The 12,846-nt window shown below is 48.3% G+C and overlaps 1 protein-coding gene across 3 annotated transcripts in view; it reads right to left on the reverse strand.

Annotated features, from left to right (window-relative positions):
- The window catches only part of LOC125955254 (phosphatidylinositol 4-kinase beta), an 84,864-nt gene that overhangs the window by 71,998 nt on the left and 20 nt on the right, over positions 1-12,846 (reverse strand). Inside the window, exons 1-2 of one of the 3 annotated variants that reach the window (XM_049686303.1) lie at positions 12,704-12,846; positions 11,760-11,971 (exon numbers count right to left, since the gene is read on the reverse strand). The exon at positions 12,704-12,846 is cut by the window's right edge and continues 20 nt beyond it. The gene's annotated coding sequence lies outside the window, so the exon portion shown is untranslated. Of the gene's footprint in view, positions 1-11,759; positions 11,972-12,427 lie in introns of all 3 variants that reach the window. The other 2 variants (XM_049686304.1, XM_049686302.1) reach the window with 2 other exon arrangements.

Here is a 12,846-nt window from a genome sequence, read left to right on the forward strand (position 1 = left end):
CAAACGATAAGGGAAACGATCGATCGATCGATCGATCGATCTGTCGAGATGGCTGCTCAACGACTACGGAGAGGACACACAACCGCTTGTTATCGTTTTCGACTGCACTCCCTTTCTAACTTCCTTGCACATTCTTCGTCTCTGCACTCTAACGAGTGGTCCTTTGAAGCTCCTTCTGCGCCTTGGGAAACGATTACGAGAAACGACTCGAGAAGAAAGCTGTTTACGGTGTTGCTCCTTCAGCTTTGTTTGATATTTGCAAAACAAGCCAGCACAAAGGGAGGACACCCTGCTCCTCCTGGATCTGTGCTGCTCTAAGATCAGCGCAATGCCTTGGAGTGGCCATTTTTCCCTTCTTCTTTGTTTGTCCGTAACTGCCGCAAGGGCAGCCCTCCACCATTTGGTGTTATTATCGGATCGGACCGAACCTGATGATGATATCAAGAAAGGTTGCATAAAAGCTGCGAGCTTCTTTCATGGTTAGGATGAATGAAGATAAGAATTTATGAGTGAAAAAGCAGAATGTTTGATACAACAGCTCGCGGCATAGGATGTCTGCGTTTACTTGAACCGCGATTTCAAAATGGTTCCAACGAGAGATCGTCGTCTAAACCTAATATCTCATCATAAAATCTAGCCAAATTCATGATTCTTGGACCCCAGGAAGGCGGAAGGTGTTAATTATGTGGAAATGAATTGTTGAAAGGTGAATCTGCTATCCATCCTTTCGAATGGCACTATCCCATGACTCCATTAAGCGAGAACAATTCGCTGAGAATTCGCCAAGGTTTGTTTCGGTATCTGATTTTGTGTAGAAAAGGTCCAGCAGTGACTAATCTAGTTCACTCGTTCTCATACTCATCTAGGAACATTCCAAACGATGCTGAAGAAGAGTTTTCTCATCCACTTGACGTCCGACCGAAAGACCGATATATTATAAGCCAGCTAGAGTACAATTGACAATTCGAAGCAGCACATCTTGCGCTGCGTATGAAGCGAAGTGAAGCTCAAGTAGATCCACTCATACTCTCACTCTCTCTCTCGCTCGCTCTCTGTGGTAGTCTTTTAAATTGAAAAATTGTTTTCGCTACATTGCGCCGCCCTTTCAAAACCAACAACCCAGAAACAGTCAGTTGGTGACTGATCTCTGCGAAACATATTTCCTGAGAAGAGCGGCACAGCGAGCTGAGGATTCATCTTCAATCAATCGTGGGGCCCACATTTGTTGTCAGATTACATTTGATTGACTGCGTATATGCCGTGGTTGGTCTCTACTGGAGTATTAGAGCCGAGAGCACGCAGTTTGTAGCAAATTGGACGGAGAGTCCTCTTGAGCGAGAGTGCTGGATACTTTTCGATGAATTTTCTCCTGATCAAGCATAGGAAGAAGCTTAAGCTGCTCTGTAGCGGTTAGTAGTTGAAAGTATTACATCAATAAGGAGACTGAGACCACGAGACGAAGTTGAAACAACTCGGCAATAGTAGCTTAACCGTTTACCATATATTCCACCACATGCTTAGCGACTTCTACTCCCCCTTTCTTCCGTGTGCGTGGAGGAGCACATCCAGGAATGCAGGAGAGAATACCGAACGGAAATTCAATTTAATGTGGTCCAGTGCCGCGCGCGCTCGTGACAGCGAGGAAGGAAATAATCAAACAGCAGGCAACCGGTGTGTCGTGTGGCCACGCTTCTCTTCCTCCCCGTTTTCCGAATCATGATGGACCCATCTTCACACACACGCACACACACACATAAGCAGAGCACTTTCTCCATCGTTGCGTCGTCGCATCGTCGCGGGAAATCATTTCCGCAAAAGCAGGCGGTGGCGGCTGGTTTGCTGGTTTGCTGGTTTGCTTGTTGGATGGATGGTTGGCGTTGCGTTGGCCTGGCAACCTCACACACACACTGAGCTTGGTGTCTTGCTGGTGTGCTGGAAAAGAGCTGCGTGCACGAGTGTGTAAACCATTGCGAACGAACGAACGGACGAACGTAATGCTGCCGCGGCGCCGGTGCGTGTAATGAATGAAACGAGAGCCCCCCTTTAACTTGGGAGAAAGTTGCCCCCTCGAGAGAGAGAGAAGGAGAAGGAGAGTGGAGGGAGGAGCAGCACATATGGTGGAGCTTTCTTGGCTGCCGAAGCTTGCCAATTTTGGCGAACTGTGACAACATAATTTGGGGCGGATACTTTGCGATGGTGACAGCCGATCCCTCCTTCCTTTTCTCTACTAAACTAAACCTAACCAGAGGCAGAGAGAGGGAGGGAGGGCTAGAGAGATCGTTTGGCTGTGGTTTTTTTTTTTTGCAAACCATCCATCGAAACATAATCGCATAACCAGCCCGGTTGTGCCGTGTCCGGCGTGATTCGGTGAGGGAGGAAGAGCGATTGAACTTACTTGAACTCTCGCGTCCGCCCCGGCCGCTGGCTGCCCAAAAAATTCAACAATCATTCAACATTCAACTGCGTGGCGTGCTCTCGCGAAAGATGCGATGCGAAAATGTTGTTGCCCTAAGCAACCGACGACCGAACGAGGCTGAGAAAAAGGTATCGCCGCACGCTGTTGCTGGTGTTACTACGTGCCGATTGCATCGCCCCCAAAAACGCACCAAAACACAATGCAATCTGTTGAGAAAGATCATCATCATCATCATCGTGAGCACGAAAATCAAATGCAACACTCCACCGCGGCTACCGTCTAGTTGCGCAAATTGTAACCAAAAAAAACCCTTCACCTAACCCCAGGAGGGGGAAGGAGGAGTTGCAGGTGGGGCATCAATTTGACCAGCACAAATCGTGCCGGCTCGTGGCGTGTCTGGGGCCACAATTTGCCAACCTTCCTCCCTTCTTCGTCTCTAAAACCAAGATATCATCTTGCCAGCAGCGGTGGGGGGGAAGGCAACGAGCTGGAACAAGACCATGGCGAGATCGAGACCGGATCATCGTGAAACGGTAGGCAACGCACAGGTGCCCTGATTCGCTCTTTTGCTTTACTAACAGCAACAGCCCGCTTGGCCTTCTACGATCTACGAGAAATGTAAGGGAGATACGCAACTACCCCAAAATGTTGGGCTGCTATGTTTACTTTGATTTCGATTCTTGTTTTTCTCGATTAATTTTGCGTCATCCTCCCGTCCACCGCTATAATCTGGCAGAGGTTGGCCTATTTGTTTTGGAACAACGAGGAACGACGGCCGCATAAAGCGGTTAAGCGCTTCGTTGCCAGCCGACGGGGGGTTCCAGCAATTACTATCTCTACGCCAGATACCGGTTGGAAGCGGTGTTTGGGGTCTTCTTTTCTATGACGGTCCATGCTTTAGAAATTGGCACCATTTTGCTGGGAGAAGAAGGAAAACGAACCATTTCTAACAATCACACGTGGCACGGGGAATGAAAATAAAAAAAAAAGTAAAAAGGAAGAAGCAAGAAAACGAATCATTAAAACGTATTTCAGTTAAAGGGATCCTCGATCGATCCAACGGGAGCCAGACATAGTGAAGAAGGTAACGGATCAAACAGCAACAGCAACAGCTGGAGCACTGGTTACGACAAACAATCCACAAATTAAAGTTTAAACTCTTCGACGCTCCCCCTCCCCTGCCTTCATCTCTTCGCATCAGTGGACTCGGTGTGGAGCCGCCCCTCTAATGAAGTGCCTGTATCTCATTAAACCGTGCCACATGATTTCTAATTTCCGGCCAATTTATGTCATCCTTGGACCTAACGGATCGGTGGCTTGCTTTTTGGGAAGGCGGAGAAGAGTAGGATATTAACAAACGGATAGATTATGGGCTTTTTTTTGTTTTAAGTCACACTCGAGAAACCGTTCGAAAATTGAATCTTAATTTCAAATCTACCATCGATAGAGAGGGCGTTCATCGATGGGCACATGGAACCGACTGTAAGGGGCAGACGAAGGACAAGACGAAAATGGTCACATTCCGTCCAAGTTCAAACGGTACGATAGTAGAACAACACAGCACAGCTTAGGCCCTCAGGCCCATCAACTAAAACATAATGACCAAAGTCGAAATCTTTGAGACCTGCTGCATCGAAATAGTAACAGCGCTGGTCAACGGACGGACCGCGTACACCTGGGCAGTCCCCGTCGGTCCGGTGCGCCGTTTCGCTTTCAGCTTCGTCACCCTCGAAGTGACACGAAACGGGCGGTCTGTCTGCTTGATGTGTGCGTCCGTCAAAATATGAGACATGAAGGCAGTCGCGGTTGACCTGTAGTGCCACCAAATGACGAGGACGACTGAACATAAAATGTGAACCTAATCAAGAATATTGGGGCAAATTTCGAGACAAATTGAAGCAAAATTAACAAAAATACAACCACAGCTGTCCTGTCCAAAAGTTTAAACTTCATTCTCCAAGTATATCGCTCGTAACTTTTCGTAACGCACTTTTCCTGTGTATAACTAGTTTTTGTAAACTTTGTAAATACTTTTTTTAAGCTCAAAATATATTATAATATCTACCAACATTTTCCGAATATTTCGTGCTAAGTATACTTAAGCACAGGAATAAGAAAATAATTAATGTTTCCCCAAAAGAAAAATAGCGAAAACATGCCAAGCAACAACAGTTGCTCACAATGACGTCGAATCCATGTTGTAATCATTCAAAAAACCCATCGCACCCCCTCCATTATCGCTGGCTATGTTTATACATCTTCCGAAACATGTTCGCAAACTACGTTAACGATACATTCGAAAATTCATTCAAAGCGGAAGCTCCACCTGATGGTGACCACGACGACGACGACGACGACGACGACGGCGTAATCCAAGACCTTTGCTACCAGCAACGAAACTGAAAATAAAACCTGATCCTCCGACCGGTGTGAGCGCACGGTGGGAGGGTTTGGACCGTTCGTTCGCCGGGGCGAGTGTGGTGGATCCATCCAACATCAAAACTCGTAAAACTAGTGTCGCGGAACCACCACGGTGGGGTTGGTGGGGATCGTCGGATTTGGTTTGCGCGCGCGTCGCTCCCAGGGCTGGTGTCTCTCTGCTCTGGGCGCACATTCTTCGCATTCCAATGCTGGTCCTCCAATGGTCTCCCTTCGCACCGCGCGCCACGTTGTCTCCTTGTAACCTCCTTTTTTCAGCTTTTTTGACAATCGAACGTCAATCGCCCCGGATCCGGACGAAGCGCTCGCTCGCTCACTCGCTCACTCTCGTCGCTTGGTGTTGGTTAATGTTTACAAACAATCACAACACGGGGCTAGCACGGAGGCACGCACGCTTGGACGACCCTCTCTCTCTCTCTCCCTCTCTCTCTCGTTTTGGACTGCACATTGTGAATGCGTACACGTTGTTGATGGTGAAACCCTTTTTGGTTGGGTGGCGACATCACACACACACACCGCATACGAACACACAGGCCAGGTCGTCGGCGGTCCTCTAAAGTAACCAAAATGGAGGGTCGTGACATACTGCCCCAACCATCCCTTCTTCTTCCCTTGTGCCCTTCTTCCCCGTCAACTCAATTACGTTCAATCAAAATTCCAACGAATTTTCGCCTTCACGGACGGTGGTCTCATCACCCGTCCCAGGCATTGGAAACCACCTTGGGATCTACAGTTCGTTATGTCAAAGCATGATTTGATTTGATGCCGAAGATTTGCCACCAAAAAGTCTCCAAATAGTAAGCCACCCACCACCAGTTGTATTCGCGGAAAGGCTTCCGAAAACAATGCTCGCCGATCTCGTAGCTAATTCAATCAGTCACGCATATTTTCCGGTGGCGACGGTGTTTCTTTCAGGGTCACCGCAGGGTGCGGAACGTCGACATACTGTCACGTACTGGTCACGGAGCGCAAGAAGCCACAACTATGTCAGCGACACGCGCGCGCCCCAGTGGTGGTGGTGCTGTTGGTGGTGATGATAATGTGTTGCCAATTTGGTTGCGGACCCGGACAAACGGTACACCGTGTACGGTGGACCAAGACAGACTTCTAGTCTCGTCCGCATCAAGGTCAGGACTGCAGGAGGGAGTGTTCGCCGTCACCTTGAAGTCCCCGGCTTGAAGGGGGTTACGGTTAGAATGGAACGGATTTTGAATTTCTGTGTGGTTCGAAGACGACGCATGATCACAACAGAATAACCCATCCAAAAACGCGATTCTCGATGGGTAGACAGAGCATCCGATCCGGATGGAGTGATGGGTGTGGCGGCCAAGGCAACACAGCCACAAACACCCAAACAACTCAAGAACCGCAAAAAAAAAACACAGCAAGCGACGTACGCACACGCAAGGTCCGGTGCGGATTGATGTTGGCGTGATGTTTGACCCCCAAACAACCATTAAAAAGCCAAACCTGGACACTGCTCTTCCACCGAGCCGGTCCCCGGAATGGCGGTGAACTCATTCTCCGCCCGTTTTTAGGGGGGACGCGAAAGCGCAGCAGACGGTCATCTGCGGCTACGAACTCATCAACGTTGTTGCTACGTCGAAGCGAATGCAACGATTTATTAATAAATCCGCCACAAAACGCATCTTCTAACCATTGTATGGTGGTCAATAGCGATTCTGAAATCTGGAACAAGCGGTGCAAGTTCTTGCGCTATGCTCTTTAGTGTGTGTGTGTGTGTCTCAAGAATGTTGAAATGTTCCGAATAGGGGTCCCCTTAAAGCCCCTGGCTTAACGGCGATTGATTGCCGTCGTTACCACGGTGAGAAGGGGTCTACACACCATAAACACAACACGCAGGATAGCAGCAGCTTAGGGCCATATTCTTATGTTTCGTAGCCAGGACCGTGGAGCACTGGAGGCCAATTAGGCTTCGGCTAGTCGCGCCACACCGCGGCTGCTAGTGTTGGAAAATCAATAAATGACGCCGTCGCGACCATGTCGAGGGACCCCGAGGTACACCACAGTAGTCACCGGACGCAACTCTATTACTCTTCCTCTGGCGGCACTGCCGCCGGCAGTAATTGCGACCCGGTACGGAGTGGTTTCCCTGGCGGCCATGTTGTTGGGTAACTCTCGTGACCTACCGCAAAAGCAAAGTTCTAGACATAGCGGGACCCCGGGCCCCGTTCGATGATTGCGGGATTGCGGAACGGTCGGTCGGAACACCGTAATGAACCCCAGGGCTATCCTTAAAAAAAAAATGGCCGCAAACGCAAAACCCTCGTAGGTCATGGATCAAACCGGTGGCGAGGGTTTTCTCAGCGATATTCCAGGACGTTGGAATTGCAAAACCAGTTGAGCAGCAAACAGTGTCAGTGCCAGTGTTGGCGCTTAAAGAAACCTCAAAAATCCATAATCCTTTAGCACGGGCTGGAAACTTGGAGGTTTCGAAGAGCCCAGGATTATACATTGCGGAGAGGATAATCGAGAAGGTATTGAAGCAACACCTACAACACGGACCGTTTATCCCTTTATGACCTAATGATTGAACTTCTGCTGCGAAACAAAACAATTCTCCTCATGTGCTTGTGTCCTTCCACAAACGCAGAATGGGGACAGACAGATTACTGTAACCATCCGAAATAGTCGAGGATGATTTGCGCTCCAATTACCTTTTTTGCTTCCCGGCACAATCGGTATGCGATCAAGCAAAACGCCGTGGAAGCGTTATCTCCTGGAAAGTCTTGACGACCATCCAAATCTGAATTGCGTTCCGTATCACATCCGAATCACATCGAAGTTATCAAGTGCCAGAAAAGAAGTGCCCGGCAATTACTGTGTACGACTAATAAACACGACGCCCCGCGTTTTTTTGTGCTACTGTAGAAACCCGCAGTAGACTCTTCTGGAACGTCATGACCGGAAAAAATAAACTTGAATTCCTCCGTGTTGTTCCGGTCCCATTCCACAAAACGCCACCGTGGAACATTCCATTCCCAAATCCTTATCAACGTAGGAAGAATGCAGCGCGGCACGTTCTAGACACCAGACGACAAGGGCCAAGAACAGCGAGAGAAAGAGAGAGTCCAGAAAAAAAGTGTAACCAAATCGTAGTGCTTATCAGGCGTTTGAATGTGAATGCGATGACTGGTCCGCTGCATCCATATCACCATCTCAAAAAAAAAGTAGGCAATCTACCGATGAGCATAGCCTCACGCGTTAGCTCGTCTGTGATAAACGTACTGACCATAGTGGGGAATTTCCAATGCCCCAAAGTATCCGATGGAAAGTGCCACTAGTGGAACGAAGGAAATGGCTTTTTTCCCGAGATCATAACATCTACACACGTATCATATACTGTATATCAGTGACCACGCAATAGACAAACACGTACGAACAACGGCAATGCCCCAAGTCTATGCGAAAGGGCTAGTAGTACGTAGTAAGTTGGAATTCAAATGGATGGTTTACGTGTTGAAATGTAATCAGAAATATTGTTTCGTTTAATTGAAAAAAGGCTCGTGCTCCAGTACTGATGGCCTAAAACGTTCAATGCTACATAGACTTAAAGAGTTTCTTAACTATTCGTTATTCAAGACTTTAGAACAATCTGTTCTTTTCGCTGCTTATGTGCGATGTCAAATGTCAACTAATTCATCATCAATATTAAGTATATTTTCTATTTGTATGAAAGTTTGAAAGAAAGGCCCAAAAATGATAACATTTTTCCTCTAATTAGAGAATAGGTAACGATCTATGAGGCGATAAACATTCGCCCTTAAACACATTCGTCAACATTCGTCGATTCCAGATTTTTCGCTCCTGAAATATTCAAAAACCTGGGGGGGAGGGCCTGGATAAACAAAATCAACCTTCATAATCTTCATTTGCCGAAATTAATGCACATAATTATGCTACAGACAGCGGAACTAACTCGTAGGCATTGATACGCTTCCCCTCCCCAGGACTTCCGAACCTAGGGCAATGGATTTTCGCAGCTCCTCCCAATGGTAAAGAGCGGGAGACAGACGAAGATAAGCAGCCCAACTTCAGCCCGTCAGCAGAGGCAGCAACGACAACAACCAGTTCCAGTCGGCTGTTCGCACGAGGGGTGTTCCCCCCCAGGAATAAAGCCACAAAATGATGATCAATAATTCAACCACTCCACACCTATCTTAGGAGCTAGGAAGCCGCCCCGTTTAGGCAGAAGAAGCTTGTCTAGGGACCCAAGGCACTCAAGGAAAGTGCTGCAACAAACGTTCCTCATCATCATTAGCGTGAGGATCGAAGTCTCGATCACACCTTCCGCCACTTCCGGATGCTGTGCAAGGTGATTAACCTCCCGTAAGGGGAACACCGTACACTCCGTTTTTCCAAACCGTTGCACCTTGAGTCGGAAATTTAGGAAGCTACGTGGTGCGCGCACACAGAGGCCCTAACCAAGCCCAATGATTATGATTCGCTTCGCTAACCGAACCGAACAAGCACAACAACACCAGCACAAGCAGCACATGACGGGGTTATCTACGAGGTAGAGGTTCATGGTCTGCACAAGATCTACACCATTTTGGGGCCACCGAAAACCTGACACTAATTGACAGATGAAGCAGCCGCTGCTGTTGCTTTTGCTGCTAGCTAAACAGACAACAGGCGAGTAGTTTCCCTTTCTGTGTATGGCCAACTTTCACATAAAGTTGCTTTACACAACACACACACCGTAATGGCGCACCAAAAACTATCATCATCATCAGCAACATCAACATTAAGTCATGATAAACTCCGGAGAGGAAAGTGCTCTGGCGGAACCCAATTTGCGTTGATCTGGGAACGTGGTTCGCACGGGGAAGGCAGGCGGTTAAAGGTCGTAAGTTCCGCTTCAAACTTTTCACCACATCTCACACGCATCGCCGGGCACCGCAGTAGCAGTGTCTTGTCCCCGGGATTGCCCCCAGAAAAAAAGGGTATTCGTAAAGCGGAATTGATTGATAGACCAGCACGCATGTGTGTGTCCGCCTGTCCGGCTGGCAAATTATGGTTTCGTAAAATGTTCTACATTCCCTTGACAATGGAAGGGATTCACATTTGCAAAAGTTTTGCCACAAGGTTTTTGCTGGCGAACTTTACCAGAAATCACTCCCAACAAGAACTCGCAGGGAATTGGGTTTTAATGCATGAAAAATCCAATCCAAAATCAGTTTTAGATAGATTGTAGCGAAAAATTGATTCTTTCATCACAAACATAGTTTTCATTTTTTAAAAGGACAACTCCGAACCACAATAGCGAGAAGGACCTCGTCCGCCAAATGGATAATATTGATTGTCTCGACCGTAGGCCGTGTGTCGTCGGGACAGAGCCCACAACTTCGGAGCCCGTCCTTGGGAATAGGGAGCACCGCATAGTAGTACGGCCACTACTGCAGGTCCTTCGTGTGCTGCCCCCGCCTTTCCTGTCTGTACCAAGTGTACCAAACGAGCGCATTCCGGTTGCTGTTCATTCATGCCCATTACACCACCGAAGGACCAACCGGTTAACCGGTGAGGTGCTCGAGAAGATGCCAAAGATGCTACCAAAGGAACAACAATTATTTCCAGGCAACAACAATCCTCGTTGCAGCACAAACCGTTTTGTAGGTAAGGTCGCGCCCTTCGCGAGCAAATCCTTCACCAATACGACGACAACAGGAGGACAATTACTGTGCGCCAGTGAGTCGTCAGTGGCACTACCAACCAATACAATCAGGCCACTGCCCGGTCTTTCTACTCGGTTGAGGTGGGGATGGGAGGCCAACCACTACTACTACAGCCCTCCGAGTATCCTTGGAGCTCCACGTGTTGGTATGTGTCGGTGGTGTTCCTTGCGGAACCCGTTAGACATACAGACACATACATGCAGGCTCGCGCGCACGCCCGGATACTCTCTACACTCTCTGACTCACTCTGGAAGGATACTGGAGTCCCGGAATTCCTCCCTGCCACCTCCCTCTCCTCCCGGGGGCACGAAGCTCAAACGAAGGTGCGTCGCGACAGGGCAGCTCCTTTTCCCACCCCGCAAAAAGCGAAGGACATTCGTCGGGACGGAAAACAGTCCAGCAGGTCTCTCTCTCGTGCTCTCTCCCTCTGTCTCATACACACACAGACATTCTTGCTCCATTGCGGTGGAGAACAACACCTACGCCAAGACGTTTTCTCGTTCCTCGGTTTTCGCAATCGTGTGTTATCGATGCCCCTGCAATATTGGCCGGGTGGCGACCACGTTTTTGTTTTAGCGGCGTAACACCCCCACCCTACAGCCCCTCAAAACCCACACCACCCTCCACCTTCCATCCGGGCCAAGACTAATGCTTATTGGTGGCCGGGGAAAACACTTATGGATGGGTGGAAATGGTTTCCACATTATTCAAACCGTACCTCACTGTACGGGGGACACAGATTGCTTCCATCCAGAACAACCTGAACCTGGGAGTCGTCTAAAACCTGGACGGTGCTGTGATGATTTACGGCGCGGGATTATTAGTACCAATACACCACCACCAAACACTCGTTGTTGTTGTGTGTTCTCCTGGCCGATGGCGCCACGGAAGGCGTCTAATTGGTCGGAAATTGAAAATATGATATTTATTTTCCAAAAACCCATTCATTTTCCCATCCACCCACCCGGGGCTGGGACTGGGGAATTGTTTGCGCAATACGGATGCTGCCTCTACTGCTGCTACCGGATCTCACGTTTCGGCGTGCGTTACGCCACGTGTATGGGACGAGGGTAGGAGGCGATCGAAGTAATCAAGATTTTTTTATCGCGTTTGGCGTTGCTAACGGACTGTTTTCGACCTGCAGCACCAGCAGCTGGATATTCTACCGGACCAGATGGATGGTTCCTTCCCGGTCAGGATTTGCTTACCTTTTGTTTACAGAGGAATAGAACGATTTCTGCCAGCCAATAACCTCGGGGAATAGATCCTTGCTTCAGTGGTGTGCACATGCACTCGATGCACTTTGATTTCACTGTTCCCCTTTTTGCGGGACACGTTTGATGTTCACACAAAACTCACTCGCAGCTGAGCACCACTTTTCTCTATCGGTTTTTTAAACACGCGCACACACTACACGGAACTACACAGGGGAGAAAATCAAGGGAAAAATCACACATTAAACACTTGGAAGGTTGCCTGGATGTGGACGACAACGCTTTTGTTGATCTGTTGTGGACGCCGTTTGTGGAGTACTTTGCACAAGGTCACTGTGAGGCATTAACGTACGGATTTATCCAATTATTGAGCGAACACAACTCCGGGATGCACCATTCGGGAAATGGAAGCGATTATTTTTCTTTGGAGAATTTCCAGCAACTTTTCCAGCCTTTTTGGACTCAAACAACTGGGAGGCGACTTGGCACGCCACGAACCGCGGTGTCACGCACACTACCAGCACCGTGCGAACGCTTTGTCACGCACACAAAAGCGCACCTTTTTTGGTTTTTTCTTTGCCTTTATTTTCTGGGTTTTTCAACTCAATCTCGGCAACTTTATCAAAAAACTACCAGAAATCCTTAAAATTAACCAAACTAACCACGATAACAGTGCGTAAACACACCAGCACACGCACGTACAGAAGCACAGTTCACTGTTTCCCTATTTCAAAGCGAACGAACGGGCATTAAACAACATTGGAAATGTAACTTTTTGTGAAAATACACTGCGGCAGTCCCGGGACGGTCGTGTACTTGCGTGTGCAACGGGAGAGGGGGGCCTCTTATGGGGCGGTGCACGGATTATTCACGGACCACTACAAACCAGCGGAAACGGCCTTCTGCTTCAATTCGATATCAGGGATTTTTGGTTTTACCTTCTTCACTGTAAAAGACGGTCGTTTTTCAGTGCAGAGTTTTGTCAAACACACAAACAACTAGCACAATTTCACGCACGGTGTTTTTTTCCGTTTCAATACCCGCTAAAACAGAAAGTTTTAATCAAACAATCAGGACGACG

Source organism: Anopheles darlingi, chromosome 3, assembly GCF_943734745.1.
Source record: "Anopheles darlingi chromosome 3, idAnoDarlMG_H_01, whole genome shotgun sequence".
In the NCBI taxonomy this organism is placed as follows: Eukaryota; Metazoa; Arthropoda; class Insecta; order Diptera; family Culicidae; genus Anopheles; species Anopheles darlingi.